The sequence below is a fragment of the Lissotriton vulgaris genome, chromosome 1_1 (assembly GCF_964263255.1).
Source record: "Lissotriton vulgaris chromosome 1_1, aLisVul1.2, whole genome shotgun sequence".
Taxonomy (NCBI): Eukaryota; Metazoa; Chordata; class Amphibia; order Caudata; family Salamandridae; genus Lissotriton; species Lissotriton vulgaris.
The window spans coordinates 1106303194-1106325622 of NC_141685.1; the positions used below are offsets into that span (position 1 = coordinate 1106303194).

The 22429-nt window shown below is 48.1% G+C and overlaps 1 protein-coding gene across 3 annotated transcripts in view; it reads left to right on the forward strand.

Annotated features, from left to right (window-relative positions):
* Positions 1 to 22429, forward strand: part of LOC147748685 (A.superbus venom factor 1-like) — a 1068833-nt gene that overhangs the window by 767817 nt on the left and 278587 nt on the right. The gene's annotated exons all lie outside the window — the stretch shown is intronic.

The window sequence follows — 22429 nt, forward strand, 5'->3', positions numbered from 1 at the left end:
AATATGGCAAGTTCTGGTATCAAATCCAACTATTAGGACTTGCGATGATACAGAGTTTTCTCAAGGTTGGTGATTTGTAGTGCGGGTCGATTCATCAGTCAGTACGACTTAGGCTTGTTAAACTCTAACAAGACAGATATTTTTTTCACAGTGTGCAACATTTGCATTGTTTTCGTGAAACTACACTTATTGCTAAAAAAACAATTGATATTTCAGGAAACTTTTTTTCTGCAAGGGTGTACCTCACCCAAAAAGGCATGCTAGTTACTGCAGGTGACTGGCACGAAATGAAAATGGGATTTTTTTCTACTTGTGCCAGTTTCCAACAAGCGCAAATCAAATGCAATATCACATTACGCAAAATGTGTGAAATTTTGCAAATTTTTGCAACCCAAAATTCTGGAATTATGCAAGATTATATGTGTGTACGAAAACAAATTTGCGCAGGCCTATTTTCAGTATCTAGAAATTAAAGGTTTTATTCAAATATGCCAGTCAGACGCTGTTGCATGCTTAAACAACTTTTCCTGCTATTTCACCCAGGAGGTTGCATATTCAGTTTGGAGAGAATTGATACAACAGTAGGACAAATGGGATAGGGGCTCAATGGAAGGAAGATTCACCTGGTTATAATGGTAAAGTAACACTGCACTATATAGGAAAAACGTGTTCAGTTTTGTGTCTCAGATGGCAACCCAAGATGCCAGTGGGCTCGGTACGGCATTTTCTCAAAAGGACTCAGGAGCGCAAGCTTAGTGTTGTATGTAAAGCTTGTTTGGGCTTGGAAATTTGCATCAGAGGACTTCTTGGATTAAGCGATGATGAAAGAGAGTAGAATGAGGAGCCAGTGGCGCCCCACTGCTTTGAGAGCAGTGAAGAGGTAAAATAAAATGATAACTGAACTTTATTATCATTTTATTTTTCCATTCCTCGGTGCGGGGAGGGGCCGGGGCTGGTCAGCGGGAGGAGTGACGTTCACTCCCAAATTGCGAATGACTGTTTGGCCGGCCCTCCTGGGCTGGCAAAACAGTCATGCACACTTTGCATCTTTCCCACCAGAATGTAATGCACAGCCTGGTGAGGAACTTTCACTGGCCCCCTGTCCCCGTATGAGTGCCGAACCACTGCGCTCAGACTAATCACAATGCTGCATTGCAGAGTTAAAATTGGCTGCGGGAAACCAATCACAATGCTGCATTGCAGCTTTGTGATTGGCTTAGGAGAGCCCCTGTGCTTCCTGAGACAGAGGAGAGGCGGCTGCGATGCGAGCGTAGGTACATTTTCTTTCTTTTTAAAAGCCAAACATATGTCGCAGGTAGGGGAATAGATTTTAAAAAACTAAAACCGGGATTGCATATAAACACAAAAGTAGCACAATAATTTTGCATCAACTAAGGGTCACAAAAGGCCATAACGACTGCGTGACCAATACAGGAGAGTCAGACAGTATGGCACTAAGGGGAATTAAATTGAACTTTTACACAGAACGGGCCAGTGCACACGTCAATAATGTATCTGTAGCAATTTCTCCTTGTCACGGTTCAACAAGTAAGAAATACAGGGGCATATTATCAAGGGGTTTATCTCTGCTTTTTTGGCTTTAAAAGCCAAGAAAGCGGAGATAAAATTATCTCCCTATTAACAAGCTGTCGCTAACACCAGTTAGTGACAGCTAATAGGAGATAGCGACCATCTTGGGCCCCGCTTTGCATGTCAGTGATATTTATCACTAATGACATGCAAAGTGGGCGTGCCAAGATGTTAGCGACTGGAAACAGTCCCTAACATCGCTATCTCCTATTACCAACTTTTGGAGATATTCGCGCTAAGCGCGAATATCTCCAAAAGCTAACACCTGCCCTGAGCAGTTCTTAGCCATGTTATCCAATGGGAGGTGGATAACATGGCTAAGAGCATTTGCTCGATAATGCATGAATTTCGCTGACTTTTCAGCGATATTCATGCATTGCAGCCGTTTTTTATCGCATTTGCGATAAACCTTGCTAATAGCAAGGTTTATCTGCGATAAAAATCGCCGATGTGCGGCGAGAATTTTTGTCTCTAAACAAGTTAGAGACAAAAATTATCGCTAGTTGTTGGTAATATGCCCCACAGTATTCATATGATAAATTAAACATGTAGAAGAACACTTAGTGGTAATGTTTGTTCTTCTTTATTGCATGCGATTGCCCAGCCAACATGTGTTTTGTCCGGGGAATACCCCAAGACTTCTTCAGGGCTGATAGACTCTTGAGCAGACGTAGCAGTCTCTCTGCCGGTTGTACTTCCGTCCCGGCTCAGACAGGTTTCGGTGTAATCCGAATTAAAGTCTCTGGTCCGCTATAATATTACGATGGTGGAGCCGTGTTTACCGCTGCACTTTGGAGAACGACATTAGAGCAGCGAGTGCCCTGCACCTTCTGACGACCGACGACTGGAAAACGGAAGTCAGTTCCAGTCGTCGGTCATATCATATGAATACTGTATTCCTTACTTGTTGAACACTGACACAGAGAAATTGCTAAAGATACATTATTGACGTGTGCACGGGCCCGCTCTTTGCTTTTTTGACCTTGTGTCAGATTTCAGGGGTTTAGGGACATCCCCCACCTGTAGCACCATCGCATAACTACTGCAGTCATATACTTACGTACACCCGGTTCAGGCGCCACCACCTATAGCACACTTCAAAAACCCTATTCCTTGCATAGTTAAATTGAACTTTTACATGCAGTCTAATCTGTTTTAACTACATTGCCTTCAGGTAAGGCTTCATAATTAATTCTGCACTTAAATACATGAAAACTAACCTCTGTCTCTGAAAATTGGGACATGCTAAATGTGCGGACATTTGACGTGACCAGTTGGTAAAAAAACCAGAACTGTCCAGGTACATCTGGGACGCCTGGCCACCATAACTATAATGATTGCCATAGAAAGACTACATTGGTACACCCCACAAACCTATGAGACAGACTATATGTTAGCAAGATAAACAAGGTCAGCGTTTTAGAGACTGTCCTCTTTGTTCCATTTCATTAAGCTTTCCTAGCCAAAGAACGCAATGCAGAGATCTCAAGAAACCCAATGAGTGGCTCGTGCAGTATGGTTGCATTCTAGGACTTGTAATTTTCCCTCTATAAAAGTGAAAACGAATCTAAAAGTGTCAGAAAGCAAATTATAAAGCCAGCATTTGATAAGGGTATATATAAACCTACTAGATAGAAGGGAAGGTAGTGGAGAGATGCGCAATGACCCATAAAATATATTTGATTATGCTACAGTTTGGTATCAAAAAGAAAACAAAACAGCGCCTCTTTTTGAAACATGAAACCGCATAACATTTATGCCAGCTTTTGTTACATTTCAACTGAAAATAGTGCCAACAAGTGTTTTCATTAAGTAAGCCATTGCCTTCTCTCCCAAAAATTGCCCTGAATCTAACTGGAAAGCTTGGGCATCAGCTGAGGGACTTCTCAGATGCTGATGTGCCCATATCTACTTCCTGCTGTCCTGCTTCACTGAGACACTGCAGCAGCATAGCTGTAGAGTCTTTAAAGCTATTGTAAAACAGTTTAACATTATCCCTGTGGTGACGTAGCAGGGGAGGGGAGGGCCGAACTGGGATCACAAACCGGCCCTGGCAATTGAGTCGAGCCTGGGTGGATGCGCATGTAAAACACTGCAGCAGATGGTTGTGTTACAGGGGGCCAATATGAATGCTCACTCAACCTCTCCCCAAAACCCTGGGCATTTATTTGTTTTGAATAACACTTTAGGGATGCCAGGACAGTCTATGAAAAACCAGGGTTTTCCTAGGAAATCTGGGACATCTAGTCACCCTAGTCACAGAACAACATACAGTTGCAAATCAGAAGCATTGCAATGGCTCAAAGACCTGCAAGTCTTGTGACCCCCTCAAACATGATCGCTTATCCCACCTCTGATATGAAATCTAGGAGTATCCCCTAAGAGCTGCAGCCGTTGGTCCTCTAACCCCCTGATGCAAATGATCAGCACCACCCGCACCTAGGGGCGTGGCGCACTTAGTGGTATCTCGAGCGGGAGCCGGCATGGTTTCTGCAAGGTAGGTAGGGGGCCAGAAGGAAGCAAGGTAAAGGGGGTGTCCCCCATGAGCGCAACGTCATCAAAAGGCACAGGGTCGACCTCCCCTCAACGGGCGGAGATAAAAGCGCCGGGAGATGATTTACATGATTCCTGCTCGTGATTCCTGCTCGCAGCTGATTTTGCAGAGGGCCGTGAGGACTTGATTCCTGCGCGAGCTCCGAGAGAAGAACAGGCCTGGAAGCGGCAAAGGAGGGAAGAGGCTCGGCATCGACGATGGACCCGTAGCAGAGACAGAGACTGCTCCCGCCATGACCCGTGCCAAGCAGACCGACTGCAAGTCGACCTGGTAAGCGCCATTTTCTATCCTTTGTGATTGATGGGCCTTGCTTCTTTGTTTGACCCATTTTTAATTCCAATTTTCGGTGGGAGCTTTTCCGCTCTGCTTTTTTGCTTGTTTCATTTCGCCTGCATGACTGATTTTGTGCTCTTGATTGCAATTTATCATTGCTGCGCCCTGCTTGCTTGAATCATTTCCTCTGCTTGATTTTGTAATCAGATTACAATGTATCATTGCTGCGCTCTGCTTGCATGATTCATTTCCTCTGCTTGATTAGCTTCGTTTTCAGATTACAATTTATTATTGCTGCACTCTGCTTGCTTGATTCATTTTCTCTTCTTGATTGATTTTGTATTCAGATTACAATTTTGTATTGCGGTTCATCATTGACGCGCTCTGCTTGATTGTTTGATTTATCTTGCATTCCGATTTGTGGCGGGAGACTCGCTGTTTGACCCCCACTGCCCTCTCTCCCACTCCTCTAAGGTGCTGGGCCTGCGTCTCTCTGGCTTGACCGGGGCCAAGCTGCGTGCCAAAGAGGGAAAGGAGAAGGGCTTAAACTCTTTAACCCCCTAACCAGCTGCATCAATTGACCATGGAGGCAGACGTCATGGCAACACCAAAGACGACATGGAATGGCTCACTAAGACAGAGAGAGGATGCGAATCGTGCCAGAACTCACCAGAAAAAGCAGCAAAGCTTGTCTCGCGCACCCTCTACAAGCAGTGCAATTCTAACTACAAACCGCTATCTGGTTCTCCAAAGTACCCAGGACAGTGACGCCCACTCTCAGGACCACAAGGCATCTGAACTTGAGACCTCTTCAGGTCCCACAAAGCGACTAAGGATCCCTCCTATCATCCTGAAGAACGTAGCCAACCACAAGGTCCTCGTGGAGCCACTGGAGGAACACTGCACTTCCACCTTCACAATCAAGCCCCAGCAGGACCATGCCAAGATCATGCTCACCACATCAGAGGACTACAGGAGTGTGACCAGCATGCTTACAGAACAGAAAATGGAGTACCTTACCTTTTTATTGACCACCGCAAAAACCCAGCGCTTTGTAATACCGGGACTCCCAGCAAACGCATTCCTTGGGCACATCACTCAGGACTTATCGGAACTTGGACTTCCAGTCAAAAATATAATACAGATTGCCTCTCCAGCAGACAAGAACAAGAAATGTCCCCTCTTTGTTGTAACCCTGTCTGCAAGCCATGATGGGAAGCCAGCAGACCTCTCAGCAGTCACATGGCTCTGCAGCTGCACCGTCACCACAGAAGCGCCTAGAGGGAAAAGAGGACCGGTCATGTGCTACAACTGCCAGTGCTTGGGGCACACCTCTGCTTTCTGCCATCAGAAGCCAAAGTGCATATGCTGTGGAGACGAGCACACCTCTAACCAATGCACAAGGAACCGAGAAACCGAACCAGCAATATGTGCTAACTTCACAGGACCACACCCATCAAGCTATCGCGGCTGTCCCTACCTGCAGAAGGCAAAGAAGGATGTACCGCGCAAACGCCCCCAACCACAATAGACTTCCCTAAACTTAACAACAATAGACCAGGGACAAAGGAAGACTTACAAACCTGCATTAGCACACAGGATCCCAACTGGCAATCCAACCAACAGCCATAGCAACGTGCAAGTGGATGGAGCAACATACGCAGAAGCAACAGGACCCAAACAGCACAGCCCACCACCAACAACAGCCCCAGCACCATCTTGTGAAATAGGCTCAGCCTGCAACTGGCAGGAACTCATCACGAAGATTGCAAAAACAGTTGCAGACATGAACATCCACCCTGTGGTGACAATGGTGGCGAATCTCATCGCCGGACTTTTTCACAGTAAAGAAAACACCCACAATGGCAGCAAAATCTAAAGGAAACTCCCTCTTCTTGATGTGGAATGCTAACAGCATTCAGAAGGAAACTGCAGAACTCCTGCACCTGATGGAAACCATGGATGTGAGTATAGCTCTTATCTCCGAGACCCACCTCCAAGGAAGCCAGAAGCTCAACATAGCGAACCACAGGGTGTACCGCACAGATCACACCACCGGAGCCAAGGGCGGAGGAACAGTTGTGATTGTCGGCACAAAAGTGAAACACCACGAGATCTCACTACCACCAGTGAGGAGTATTGAAGCAAATGGCATACAGATCCAGACATCTGCAGACCCTCTACGGCTGATTGCTGCCTACTCACCCTCAGGCAAGCTAAGCCCAAAGGACTTGGATGCTTTACTGGACCCCAGCATCCCAACATTAATTGGAGGCGACCTTAATGCCAAGCACCAGTGCTGGACCTCTTGCACGGTAAACAGCAAAGGACACACTCTACTTGACCACTCTAAGAAGGAGGACTTTCTAGTGGCTGGCCTGACTCAACCAACACACTATTCAGCCTCTGCACTGCATAAACCGGATGTTCTGGACATCGTTGTCATGAAGAATCTCTTCCAGTCAATGGATCTGGAAACCTTAATAGAGCTAACGTCCGACCACAACCCAGTGTTGATCACAGTTGGAGACGTACTTGAAGACCAGCAACAGGCACCAGGCACAACTTCAAGAAGGCGGACTGGAGCATATACAAGAGAAGCCTGGAGAAGACACTGGTCCCTGGCCCACTACGCTGCATTGAAGACATTGACCAGGCGGTTCACCACTTCAAAGCTGCGGTCCACACTGCTATTGAGTGTAGCGTTCCTGAGCAGAAACTCCAACGATCTCTATCTACGGGATCACTGAAATAATATCGAGGGACAAAATATCGACTTGCCAAAATATCGTGGACAAAATATCGACAGTCAAAATATCGAGTTTGTATCTACAAACAGGTAAGTACAAAAATATCGAGTACAAAATATCGTTAACAATAATATAGATGTAAAAAATATCGACTTTATTAAAAACAGTGTTAAATTAAATTAATATTAAATTTTAATTACTAAAATATACTTAAAAATACTTAAATTAAATTATAATAATTAAATAATAAATGAAAAAAATAAAAATTATTTTTTACAATCTTATTTGTTGACCCTGAACCCTAAAATATACCCCTTTACCCAAAAACCCAAAACTGACCCTGAACCCTAAAAATACCCCTTTACCCAAAAACTAAAAACTGACCCTGAACCCTAAAAATGCCCCTTTACCCAAAAACTGAAAACTGACCCTGAACCCTAAAAATGCCCCTTTACCCAAAAACTGAAAACTGACCTTGAACCCTAAAAATGCCCCTTTACCCAAAAACTGAAAACTGACCCTGAACCCTAAAAATGCCCCTTTACCCAAAAACTGAAAACTGACCCTGAACCCTAAAAATGCCCCTTTACCCAAAAACTAAAAACTGACCCTGAACTCTAAAAATGCCCCTTTACCCAAAAACTGAAAACTGACCCTGAACCCTAAAAATACTCCTTTACCCAAAATGTATCAATATTATTTAATTACCAAATAATTATTAATTAACAATAACAATAAAGTAAATATATTAGCACATTAGCTGTAATTATTTTAATAATTAATATTATTTTTTCCCAATTAATTACTTAACAATAACACAAAATTATATATATTAAAATGTACTCTAATTAATGTAATTAACTAATTACATTTAATTAATTACCAATTAATTACTAATACAAAATATGTACAAAATTATATTAATTAATTAACTAATTATTATTAATTAATTATCAATTAATTATTAATTATAAATATTTACAAACATATATTAATTAATTAATTATTATTAAATTACTTCCCACCCTATTCCCCTATAAACCCACAACCCGCTACAGAATTACATTACGCAATTATTAAAAAAACAAAATTCATTTAATAAAATATTTTATAACATTAATACACACTTTTCACACATATTATTACATAAAAATACACTATAAAATATAATATATTATTAAAAATTCGATATTTTTGCTATCTATATTTTATACAGTCGATATTACTTCACTTACCTGAAAAACAATATTTTTGTAGTCGATATTATGTCCAGTCGATATTTTGTCCAGTCTATATTTAAAACTCGATATTATGTCCAGTCGATATTTTGGAGTCGATATTTTGTCTGTGCACCCTATCTACGACCTCCCAAAGGGCATCAAGCAGTCAATAGCTGACAAGAACAAAGCCCGGAGAGAGTGGCAAAGGAATCGTACCCCAACCTGCTGAAGAAGTACAATGAGCTGACAAGACAGCTGAAGATGCAAATAAGCCAGCACAGAGGTGAAAAATGGGAAGCAGCTACAGCTAACTTGAAGGACTCGGACAATTCTCTCTGGAGAATGACCCTACGCTTGACTGGGAAGAAGGAACTAAACCCACCGATACAAGGGAAGACACACTTAGCATGTAGCAACAGGGACACGGCTGAAGTCTTCGCTGACACATTGGAGGCATCCTTCAGGCCTAACCAGGCAAGCAAACTGGCAGAAGAAGTCAAGCAAGAGGTCGCTAAGCACCACCGGGAGCACCCACCAGAAACAGAAGCTGGAATCATTGAGGTATGCTCAACGGGCAAATTACTGGCCCTGATAAAGACACTGAAAAACAGCAAGGCACCAGGAAAGGTTAGAATAGCCAACCAAGCCATCAAGATGCTAACAAATGCCGCAGTGGATCATCTTGCTGAGATATTCAACGTGTGTATGCAGCACCAGTATTTCCCTAACGCCTGGAAAGAAGCAAGACTCATTGTATTCCCCAAGGCTGGGAAACCACTACCAGATCCTGCAAATTACCGCCCCATAAGTCTGCTATCCGGCCTATCAAAGCTCTACTAAAAAGTTATCCTTGTCCATCTCATGGACTTTGCGACAAGCGAAAACCTCCTTGCCAAAGAACAGTTTGGGTTCCGGAAAGACCACTCAACCAATCACCAACTCCTCAGAGTTGTAGACATCATCAGCCATGGATTCAACATCAACAAGTCTACTGGAGTAGTCTTTCTGGATGTAGCCAAAGCATTCGACCAAGTGTGGCATGAGGGACTGCTTTACAAACTTATCAAGCTCAAGTTTCCAAGCTACCTGGTTAAGCTGCTGTCTATCTACTTGTCAAAACGGACCTTTCACGTGGCGGTACGAGAAGAATGCCACACCCAATTCTTGCTGGAGTGCCCTAGGGATCAATCCTAGGACCATTCCTCTTTAACATATTCACAAACGACATCCCCACAGACACAAAGAAGACTGATCTTGCCCTTTACGTTCATGATGTTGCAGTCCTCTCCCAATCTTTCACCGACATAGATGTGGCTGAGAACCTTGAAACATCGCTCTGCAGACTCTTCGAATGGTACAGCGACTGGCAGATCACCCTGAACACAAGCAAAACCACAGCAAAGTTATTCACCAGGAAGCTGAACAGGTAACACCCACAGATCATCCTCAATGGGGATGAGATCAAATGGGAAAACAGCAGATCCTACCTGGGAGTGACTTTGGACCCTAAACTCAGCTGGAGAAACCACATAGAGAAAGCCTGCCAGAAGGTAGCTACAAAACTGGCTGCATTATACCCACTCTTGAAGACCAAGTCGATGCCCATGCAGAGCAAGGTGTGAGCAATCACCGCAATAATTCGACCAACCATGACGTACGCTTCATCAGTTTGGAGTGGCTGCCGCCCGCAGCATCGGAAAGACCTACAGAGACTACAGAGCAAGGCCTTACGGATTGCAGTAGGTGCTCCTATCTTCAAAAGAACAGCAGACCTCCACAGAGACCTAGGCGTTGAGATGTTGGACGACCATCTCCGCAAACTTAACAGAACATTCCACAAAGGATTGGATCAAAAAGAAAACCCACTGATCAGGAAACTCGCAAACATTTCTACAAACCCATTTGACCGCTACCCGCGGCCCATCGAAGCGCTAACCTTGTGAAACTGAAACAGCAACACAGCATCCAAAAACTCATCACTGCCAGAAGGCTACTGCCTAGGCAGGCATCCAAAACTCATCACTGCCAGACGGCAACCGCCGCGGCAGCCATCAAAAGCTCACCACTGTCAGAAGACATTTGACAAACAAAAACAAGACTCTGCAATAAAACTTGCTGACACTTCTGCAAACCCAATTGCCCGCAACCCATGGGCTATCACAGCGCTGACCTTGTGATCCAACCTCTACTGTGACAAAGCGTTACACATCAATAAGACAACCTAAACAGCAACTAAAAAACTCAAAATGAATGTTGAGTAATGAGGCTACTGCCTCGGTATCCAAAAACTCACCACTGTCAGAAGGCATCTGACAGACGAAAACAAGACACCGACTGGGTTAATCCTCTTTGTCCTCTCCAAGCAGCCCCAGAGGCAGCAGACCAGCAACAAGTTACGAGTTACCCATTGGCGTTTGTTCAGAGGTTTCGCCCGGAAGGTGGTTGCAAGGCTTTGGGAAGAAAGATTTCTTGAACGCTACTAGTGGAAAAAAGAAATGGGTTACTTACCTGGGTCGCTGCACATGGGGAAAGGTCTTTGTGAATTGATGGGAATATGTTGGTGTGTTTTTCCGCTGAAATGCATAATGAGGGTATTATCCGGTTCATGTTTTAAAATATTGTCATTTAGGGATATCGGGGTAATAGTTATCTCCGGTGTCCTAGGTATCGGATGGCTTGTCCCTTTCATCATGCCTGGTGCAGGCCAGGATCAGCTGTTCCTCATCAACATTATCGGAATGTTGCTCGTCGGCCCTGGGTTCAGGGTAACTCAGGTAGTTGTTCTTGACCGGGGTCAGGCGTGGGGTAGGGGCCACACTGCATAGCCAATGTCAATGAGTTAATGGATTACCATTTTTATTTAAAAATTACATTTAGGAGACCAAAGTTCGGATGTGCACATGCCCTCCGGGACAATGGGGGCACTTGCCTTTGCTTTTGCACTCTCTCAGTCACTTCGTTTCTCCTAAAGTAGAGGCTTCTCCGTATTGAAACATGTTAATAGTCTGGGGTTGCCCTCACTCTTATCTCGACCATGCAGTGCATGTTTCAACTTAACAGGTGTACCTTTTCACTCCAAGTCACTACAGGCACCAAGCATGTCTGGTACTTGGCGAATCACCTGAAATCATGGTTTTCTGAAGTGCTGGTCCCCTTTTGTCTATATTATTACACTGATACCACAGCAGGACTACAACACCTAGAATGTATATGTTAAGTCTGGGCAATTGCCTTTGGTGCTGGGTACTGGGAAAACTGGTTCATGTCTTTAGGACTGCGATGCGGGGGAGGCTTGAGCTATTTACTCAACATAGTAAACACTGCAGTACAGGGGTACGGGCACACTAATTGTCAGGTTTGAATGAGTCATCAGGACTTTAAAGAGCCACGGTGTTGCTTGTACAAATCGTTTGACCTTCATACGGAGATTAGACATTTAGCGACATTATCCACAAAGCGACATTTGTAATAGATCAGGATTACAGTACTGCATGTCGCGGTAGCTCAAGGGCCTGGATGCACGGTTGCAATATGGGCAGTATACCGAGGGCTTTGATACTTGCTATTGTGGGCCACAGAAGACAACATGGTAAGGCCCAAACCCATGTTTAATGTTTCGTTGAAACAGGATAAATAGATGAAGTCAGCTGCCGGGAGTAGGCGGGAACAGCGTATACAAAAATTATATAGTAAATGGGCTTGTGAGGCGCCCCTTCGGACTCAAGATCAGTGGGGTGAGACTCTTGCGCAGCACGCAGCGCTATATTGGTCCCACAAATCAGGGCAAGGTATTATCAGCCCATTTGGTAGAACCATTTATTGGAGAGGAACACCGCACCATAAGTTGTCGGCAGTGATACTTTTTAAGACAATCGGCAATACTTAATGCTATAATAAAACAATGTTAGTGTGTTGTTTTATAACCAGTGTATGTTGTTTCTTGTTACAAATGGTACACGGAGCCACGTGGAATGATGGGGCAGCTAGAGATTCGGGCAGAGTTTCCGAGATTCAACAATCATGATCTACATAGTACCATCAGGGCAACACTCCCCACCCCCAAGCACATAGCATGCATGCAAATAAGTACACACCACACCGATTTCGTATTGGGAAAAACTGCTGCAGGTTTATTACATACAACGTTATGTAATATGGTAGGTTATCTTACGGGCGATTCAAGGGCAGGCAGCATTCTCGCCACCTGCCCGTCTGATGAGCCAAGCAGCACTGGGGCAAACACCATCTGTGCTGCCCCTTCTGGTGATCCTCCTCCCGGATCACGTGACACCTGGTCCCTTATTACTCACACCCCTTTGAGGGTGGAGCCTAGCAAGGCAAGCCCCCAGTTGTTCATGCCCACAACCGCCCGATGGACTAATGGGGCGCTGACATGGTTTCCAGGAACCTCCCATGAGGCACCTGGGCTCTGGCACCCCTATGTGCCTTGCAGAGGTACCTTCTGTACCCATATGCTTCCACATTGCCCTGTAACTCCGCCTGCAACGAAAAAAGTACAGGATTGCAACATTCTCACCATACTTCCTACCACCTTCCACGCCGGGTATGCGGTAGGGTGGGAGATGGCATGTCCCACGAGGCAGCAGCCGTGGCGTGTCTGGTGTGACAAAGAGGTCGTCAGCGTGGTGAGGGGAACATATATACCCTTCACCCTGCCTCGCGCACCAGACATGACGCGGCACCGCCCGCGCCCAGAAAGGGTACTCCACCAGAGTCCCTGCCCCATCAGGAGGAGGGGGGGTGTGGGGTGCCCAATGCCACTAGAGGGCCGCCCTCTTCAGTGGCCTCCTGCGGTGCCTGCTGCGGTGGCCTGCTGCAGTGGCCTCGGGCAGCCGTATAGTACCATCATGGCAACACTCCCCACCTCCAAGCCCAGAGATGCCGGGAGTATCTAGCATGTTGGTGGTACGGTGGACAAAGATCGCAGTGCAGTGCAGGGGGTCACTACTGCAAGCTCTGTTATGGGGTAGTGCTCGCAGGTATGCAAGTTGCTTTGGAAAAGTCAGTATCAAAGACAGTGGAATACCGGACAGTTTAGAGGATAAGGGATTGGGCGGGCACAAAGCATTTGCTTATGTAAGAATAAGATGGTAACCTCATGGACGTTAAGGGTCAAGGGGCGATGTAAAGACGGTAAGAGTGCAGCAGGTAAGCCTTGGGCCTCAAAAACAACAAGGCGGCGATGCAGTGCTAGAGCAACACTGGACAAGGGACAATGAGGTGGCAACATCCCTTGTCATGGCTTTGTGGGGCCTAATCATCTTGCAAAGGGCGGAATGGATATCGAGCCATTAAAAAAAGGGCTGGCCTTTTCATCCCATGTCTTGGCTTTGCGGGCTCTAATGGTTCATCAATGGGCAGTACGGATACCAAGATATTAATAGGGCTTGACTTTAGGTAGCACTGGTTGTGAACCAGGAGCCAGGGGGCAAGCCGGGAGCGTGATGACTCAGACCCATCAATATAGATGCGGGCTCGGACAGGTGGTTGTAGATGTGAAATCCTGTGGCAAAGTTGATCCATTATAAGCCCCTCACTTGCATTCTGGGACCTGCAGTGATGGGTGAGATCCAGTTGGAGTTGTTGTTTTTGGCGCAGGGCATTAACTTACATTACGCAGTGGCCCGTCTTGCCTGCTTTCAGTGCGGCCACAGTTCCTCCTGCACCATGGCCAGGACCGCAGGTACCAGCCTGCTTTGCGAACCCCACGCATCACCGGCAGCGCCAGGAGGCACTAGAAAAAACTTTGCGGGCACCTGCAGCGTGGGACGCACCTGGGCAAAGCCCAGGCCAAAGGGGGGTTCGTCCTTGCCCCTCATTGCCAGGAAGAGGCAGGGCCGTGCCACCCCACTTGCGCATTTGGAAATTATACAACTCAACCTCAGGCATCCAATCGTGCTGTGCTATTTTTCTCACCACCTACCTACCATTTCAACTGCATTTCGCCGCACATGCTTTGATTTCTTAATTTCTGTGGGCGTTGGTCAAGACTTTGTCCTGTTCTCCCCCTGAACACAGCCACTGTGAGTTGCCTTTTCAACCATCTTGGGACACCGGGACATTGGACTGTTTCAATTGTACTGCCACTTTTGATACTGAAAGATTATCCATTTGCTGTTTGCTGAGGAAGTCTTTCTAGATGATTGTTTTTGTCTTCTCTCATTTTGACGTAGCAGTGCCTTGTGCCAACCTATTTGGACTACTGTTTGAGCCTGTGTGAAGAAGGGAAAGGGAAACACCATGGAGGATTCTGGGGAGAGCCAAGCAGGGAGAGGGAAGAAAGTCTATGAAGCATTGAAAAGCTTAAAGAATAGCTGTGTATACGCATGGACCGCATCGATAGCCTAATTAGCGAGTGTGAAGGCATTCTTGATGGCCAGACTGTTGCCCCGCCACGCACATGCTCGCCCCAAATTAACATTGTAAAGGGGTTGTCAGATATCTCCACATGTTTAAATTTAAGATGCCTTGTTGTTAATGATGAAAGCACCAAAACAAGTCAGTTTCGGCAGTAGGCAGCCATGATGAACTCAGCATGTTTCGTGTGCTCTTAGGAATGTCACACTTTCTATCACAGTTAACAGACTGAAGGTATGCCATGAGACAGAAACAGGCTAACTTCAAACACAATATTCTGGTGTTCACGACACCTTATATTCTACATTGCAAACATACAAACACACATAGACAAGTAGTCATGGACTAACATTCAAGTGAAAGGCAGCACAATCAACCCTCTAGCCTCCTTCAAAAATACACTGCTGCTTACATTCAACATCTACACATGCATCACACAAAACCATGAAAGAGCGTTTAACCATATTTCATCTTACAAATTTACAATACCAGTCTCCAGCATATAATCTGTGATCATTACCTCCTCACATACACATTTTGCTATTGCTTTACACATCAATCAATCAATCATATCATTTGTAAAGCGCACTACTCACCCGTGAGGGTCTCAAGGCGCTGGGGTGGGGAATGCTGCTACTGCTCGAAAAGCCAGGTCTTGAGGAGTTTTCTGAAGGTCAGCAGGTCTTGGGTCTGCTGTAGGTGGATGGGGAGGGTGTTCCAGGTCTTTGCAGCGAGCTGGGAGAAAGATCTGCCGCCTGAGCTCACTCTTCGGAAGTGGGGGACTATAACGAGGGTGAGGTCGGAGGAGCGGAGCTGTCGGGTGGGGGTGTAGAAGCTGAGTCGCCTGTTGAGGTACGTTGGTCCGGTGTTGTGGAGTGCCTTGTGTGCGTGGGTGAGGAGCTTGAAGGTTATCCTCTTGTTGACCGGGAGCCAGTGCAGGTCTCTCAGGTGGGGTGTGATGTGGCTGAAGCGAGGGATGTCGAGGATCAGGTGTGCAGAGGCGTTCTGGATACGTTGGAGCCGTCTCATGAGTATGGCCGAGGCTCCTGCATAGAGGGCGTTTCCATAGTCCAACCCACTGCTGACAAGGGCCTGGGTGACTGTTCTTCTCGTTTCAGTGGGGATCCACTTGTAGATCCTACGGAGCATGCGGAGGGTGTTGAAGCAGGAGGAGGAGACGGCGTTGACCTGTTTAGTCATGGAGAGGGTGAAGTCGAGGATGACCCCTAGGTTGCGTGCATGGTCGGTGGGTGATGGAGCGGTTCCCAGTGTGGTTGGCCACCAGGAGGTGTGGTTGGCCACCAGGAGTCGTCCCAGGCCGAAGGGTTGGATCCGAGGATGAGGACCTCCATCTTGTCCGAGTTCAGCTTCAGTCGGCTGTTCCTCATCCATTCAGCAACGGCCTTCATTCCTTCGTGAAGGTTGGTTTTGGCGGTGTGGGGGCCCTTGGTGAGGGAGAGTATCAGCTGGGTGTCATCGGCGTAGGAGAGGATGTTGAGGTCATGCCGATGGGCGACGTGGGCGAGTGGTGCCATGCAGATGTTAAACAGAGTTGGGCTGAGGGATGAGCCCTGGGGTACGCCGCAGATGATCTCAGTGATTCGGAGCGGAAGGGGGGAAGGCGGACGCTCTATGTTCTGCCGGAGAGGAAGGAGGTGGTCCAGTCCAGGGCCTTCTCTTGGATCCCAGCGTTGTGGAGGCTTGTTCGTAGTGTGTGGTGACAGACCGTGTCGAAGGCAGCTGACAGGTCCAGAAGGATGAGGGCCGCCGTTTCTCCGTTGTCCAGCAGGGACTTGATGTCATTGGTGGCAGCGATGAGGGCAGTCTCGGTGCTGTGGTTGCTGCGGAACCTGGACTGGGAAGGGTCCAGGATGTTGTTCTCCTCAAGGTAGCGGGTCAGTTGTTCGTTGACGGTCTTCTCGATGACCATTGCCGGGAACGGGAGCAGAGAGATGGCCGGAAGTTCTTGAGGTCCTTGGGGTCCGCCTTGGGTTTCTTGAGTAAGGCGTTGATCTCGGCGTGTTTCCAGCTCTCCGGGAAGGTTGCTGTCTCAAAGGAGGTGTTGATGACTTTCCAGAGATGGGGTGCGATGGATGTGCTGGCTTTGTTGAAGATGTGGTGTGGGCATGGATCTGACGGAGATCCGGAGTGGATGGTGTTCATGATTTTGATGGTGTCATCATTGTTTATGTTGGTCCAGTAGAGCAGGCGGTTGGTGCGGATGGTGGTCGTGGGGGCGGAGGTCTCAGTGGTTGTCGGGCGGTGGTGGTGTTGAAACTGTTGTGGATGTCTGTGATCTTGTGGTGGAAGAAGGTGGCCAGCGAGTCGCACAGGTCTTGCGAGGGTGGGACGTCGTTGGTGTTGAAGCTGGGGTTGGAGAGTTCCTTCACAATGTTGAAGAGCTCTTTGCTGTTGTGCGCGTTGTTGTCTAGGCGGTCTTTGAAGGAGGCCCTTTTGGTGGATCTGATGAGGTGATGGTGTCTGCGGGTGGCATTCTTGTGGGCGGCGTGGCTGTCCGGTGTTCGTTCACGGAGCCTGATCTTCCCCACATTTCGTCAGGTTTGCTTGGAGGCCCGGAGGTCTTCAGTGAACCAGCTGGCTTTCTTGTTGGTATGATTGTTGGAGGGTTTCTTGATCGGGGCGAGGGAGTTGGCGCAGTCGTTGATCCACTGTCTGAGGTTGCGGGCGGTGGTGTCGGGGTTGGTATGGTCGGCGGGTGGGCTCTGGGCGAGGGTGGTGGTTAGCTGGTCTTCGGTGTCTTTGCTCCAGCAGCGGTGAGGCATCTGTTGGGTGCGGTGGTGCGTGGTGGGTTTCTTGAAAGTGAAGTGGATGCAGCGGTGGTCGGTCCATTGGAGTTCGGTGGTATGGTTGAAGGAGACGTGGGGGCTTGCGGAGAAGATGGGGTCAAGCGTGTGACCGGCGGGGGGGGATGGGTGTTGTGATCTGTTGTCTGAGTCCGAGGTTGGCTAGGTTGTCGATCAGGGTGGTGGAGTTGGTGTTGTCATTGTTCTTGAGGTTGAAGTTCAGGTCCCCGAGGTGGATGTAGTCTGTGAAGGCGAGGGCGTGTGTGCTGACGAAGTCAGCGATGGAGTTGCCAAACTGTGGTCGGGGTCCGGGCGGTCTGTAGATGAGGGTTCCTCTGAGGGTGGTGTTGGGGTCGGTGTGGATCTGGAAGTGCAGGTGTTCGGCGGTGCTGAGGGTGTCGTGGGTGTTGGTCGAGACTCTGAGAGTGTTCCTGTGGACGATGGCGATTCCCTCTCCCGCTCTGTTGGTGCGGTCCTTGGGGGTGATCTTGTAGCCTTCAGGGACGGCTATGGCTATGTCGGGTGCCGAAGCGGGGTTCAGCCAGGTCTCCGTCAGGAAGGCAATGTCTGGGGAGGTTGAGTCGAGTAGGTCCCAGAGTTCTACGGCATGTTTTTGGGCGGAGCGGGTGTTGAGAAGGATGCATCTGAGGTGGTTGGGTTCTTTCCTGGCCGGCAGCATAGTGGGGCGGATGCTTGTGAAGCTGCAGTTCCGGCAGGTGAAAGCACTCTGGGTGCGCTTCGGACGGCCAGGAAGCAGGTGTGTGATTGTCCGGTGTTGAGTGCGTGGAGGGTTCTGGCATCGTAGCCGTGTCGGGCATCGTGGCATTTGTGGTGTCCAGGGGTCCTGGCGCTGGGCGCAGTCCAGGCACGGACAGGCACAGACTGGCTTGCCTTAGGTGCGCCAGCGGCCCGCCAGGGGCGCGCCAGCTGAGCTGCTACGATATGAATGGATGTGGGAGGGAGGAGCACCTGGGAGGCGGAAGCGGGGCGGCGAATGGGATTGCAGGTTGGCGGAGCCGCAGGGACGCAGTGGTGGGAAAAATGGGCGGGGCCGCAGGAGAACTGGGCACAGGAAGGAAAAACAAGCAAGAAAACAAGTACAGGCACAGAGAAATAAAAACAAATCTGGGCAAGAAAGCAAGTACAGGCATAGGGGAATAAAAACAAGTCTGGGCAAGAAAGAAAGTTAGGCACAGGGGAAAAATACAAGATTAGGCAAAAACAATGCAGGCAGAGCCGTGCAGCAGCGTGGGGAGCAACTTGCCTGCGAGTAGGGTCATAGGTCGCACATCACATCACAGTAAGACACACAACTCCATATCGACCACATCACATCACAGTAAGACACACAACTCCATATCGACCACAAATCTTTAACCAATACACACTATCCATACATACACCAAATCCTGCAGCAGAGTCCTGTCCTTCCTAGCCCATAGTGCAACCACATTTGCAACATGCTACTATCACATTTAAAGTAAAATTTAAATAGGCTAATTACACTGAGATATAATTTATATGCATTCTCTATACACATATCACATCTAATATTATGTGCATGAATGTAGGTAAATCAAATTACCCCGTAAACCAATCACACTAGGCCAGATCTCATACACAGGCTACATATGTACATGTACCCAATCTCCATAGGGACTTCACATCCTGCAGGAATTCTTCAGCATCAGAATGCTTATACTTTCCCGATTCTTATCTGTGCAGCAATAAATACTGTGTATGCATAGCATGCATCCACACGGAGTACACTAGCCCTTGACATATAAATCACCTTCACTGCCTCTCAACCAATAATTACATGTTTGTAATCACATACTCTCATGTAGTATAGCAATCACATATAACAGCCTATCTGTACAGCAACACTAAACTTCCCAAAAATATACAAATAGCTACAAATCTTAAAGATTTGTCATTATCACATAGACTCACAGGAAAGCAATGCTGCATAACCCTAAAAGGACCATATGCAAATAATGAATGAAACTAACTTTTCAACAGTTACACAGTCCCATCTTCTAGGCTCTCAAAACATCAAATCTTAACCATGTTCCTGCAGAGAGGCACAGCAGCTACATAGACTAAATTCCAGTTCAACAGGGAGTCATGCAACTTGCTTTAAGAAGACTCTACAGTCCCACTTCTGTTTTTGCAATATTCAACAGGCCTTGTGAAGTCATTCTTCCATGTTGTCAGTTCATGTGAGTTCGCTTTCCCTGAAGACATACATGTATAACCCATCACCCTCTGACTGTCAGTATCAGAAGGTCATTTAGTGACCCACAAATTACCCTGCGAGTAGCTCTCCCATGATCAAAATCATCCCAACATACCTCAGTGAGACACACCAGCCAGGCAGATGGTGGAGCGGACAACAGTAACGGACTTACTGTCGGCCATATTGGTGGAGCACACATTCTGCAGCCTTGCTCCACACCCCCTGATGCAGTTGCTGCTTGCAGATGGGGCATTCTTGTTACAGAACACAGCTTTGCCAGTGGAGGATGCACTTTCAAATCACAGCTATCTAATGGATAAAAACAACCCCTCAGTGAAATAGTTTACTGACACAGCACACAGTAGAAGCAAAACGTGATTCGAGGGTTTGGCCACGTACACATTTTAAGCGTAAAGGAACTAATGCTGTCAGGCCAAACCTATTTGTGGAACTAGAGTCATGCAGGAGAGTGGACAGCTGCTCCAGGAACCATATTATGCTGCCATTTTCTTCGCCCCATCAGCATAGAAGGGATGTGTATGGTTTCTTTTGGCATCTGCAGCGCATTCATTAACTTGAAAATTCTCCCAGTTAATGCATGTTTTGCTGGAAGCAGACCTTGGAAACACAGAGCAGTAATTGCCTTTTTGTGTTTTCAAGCTTTGCTGTCGGCAAAACATGCATTACCTCAGAGTAAAAGTTAATGTTTGCGCTGAAGACTCCGAAACACAGGCACAGACCTCTTCTGCATCATGATTCAGCTCTTGGTCCACTGTCCGAGTGTCGTCATCTTCCGTCCAGTACAGGGAACTCAGTATCTGCTTCTGTTATGCATTGAAAGTGAGACTGCATATGCCTCTGAGGACTAGACTGCTGACATCTTCTGTTTGCCCATCTTCCTTTCTGGAGTTCTCCTACCCACTGGCATATGTCAAGATTCCCAATTCTCCACTGGAGACACATTGGCATGACAGAGGGCATAACATTACAGTTTACCGTTCTAAAAATAGTCTCAGATAAACTGCGCAGAGACACCGCCAAATTTTTATCCCAAAGGGAAGTACACTGTATTAGATCAAGCAGGTGTACCTCTAACTTCTATATAACAAAAACCTCTTGCTAGGGGGTTCGGGTGACACCGCCCGCCTGGCTCCGTTGGAGCCACAGGCGCCACGTCCAGCTCCACACCCGCCGGTCCCTGGGCTGCACGCGACGCTGGAGGAGATGCGTGACTTCCTCGTGGCCATGAGGAATCACTTCCCTCCATCGGACTCTGTCAAGGCGCCTTTGGGCCCTGCGGATCCGACTGGGGGCCCTGGCAGGCCAGCGGCTCCGGCCCTGGCGCTGTCGGGTGCTTCGGCCCCGGCGCCCTCGCCTACTTTGGTCCTGACACCGCAGGGCCCGCAGGATCGTGGCCTGGATCCGGGTCGTCGTCAGTCGACCTCACGCCTCCTCAGCTAGCGCTGACCCCGAGGGTGTCGCTCCCAGCACCGTCTTCGGATGACGCCGCCCCAGGTTTCAGCCCCGGTCCGGTCCGACGTCGGATCAGCGCTGCTCGATGCCGTCTCCGGCATTGATGGGTGAGCAATTCACCTACGCCCCAGCTCCATCATTTTTGCCTGATTTTCAGGACATGGATGACGGCCAGGACTGGGAGGGGTCTGAGGACCCTCTGGTCAGGCAGTGCCAGTTGAGCCAGGACTGGGAAGATGAGCTAGGGGAGGCCAGTGGTCTAGATACTTCGCACTGGATTCGTCTCTCCTCCTTCCTTGGCTACGGAGGAGGGAGCTGCTTATAGCGTGGTGTTGACTAGGGCAGCCAAGGCCTTGACTCTTGAGCTCCTGGTTGCGGCCGTGAGGACTAACCTCCTCACCGAGGTGCTCAAACCGCAGGCAAGCTTCTCGGAGCCTCTACTGCCATTTAACGAAGCCCTCACCGACGTTCTGATGGGCACCACGTCCAAGCCCTTCTCAGGCCTTCCTGTGGATCGGAACGTGGCCCAATGCCACCGCCCGGCTCCGGGCGACCCCTGCTTCCTGTCCACCCACCCCACCCCTGAGAGTCTGGTTATCCAGGCCTCAACGTCCCAGACCGCATTCTCGACCGCTCCACTGGATCGGGAATCCAAAAGGTATGATCAGTTTGGGAAGAAACTGTTCTCCTCCCTGAGTTTGGGGCTGCGGTCTGTCAACACCGCTTGCCTTTTGGGCCGTTACACCCACTCTCTGTGGGATATGGTTGCGGACGTGCTGCCGCTGTGCCCGGAGGAGACCCGGGTAAAGCTCGCCCAAGCCCTTGCGGAGGGGCGAGATGCAGCACCGTACTCCATACGATGTGGACTGGACACCACGGACTCGCCTGGCAGAGCGATTTCCACGATGGTGGCAGTTCGCTGCCTCGCCTGGCTCAGGTCGGCCAATTTTTCGGTGGATGTTCAGGCCACGCTCATGGACATGCCCTTCGATGGCCATCGCCTTTTTGGCGACAAGGCAGACAGTGCGCTTGAGTGTTTTAAGGACTCCAGGGCTACGGCCAAGTCCTTGGGCTTGTCGGGCCAGCGCCAGCAAACTTCTGCCTTTTGCCCCTTTCGTGGCCAAGGAAGGGGCGCCCCTACAAGTTCG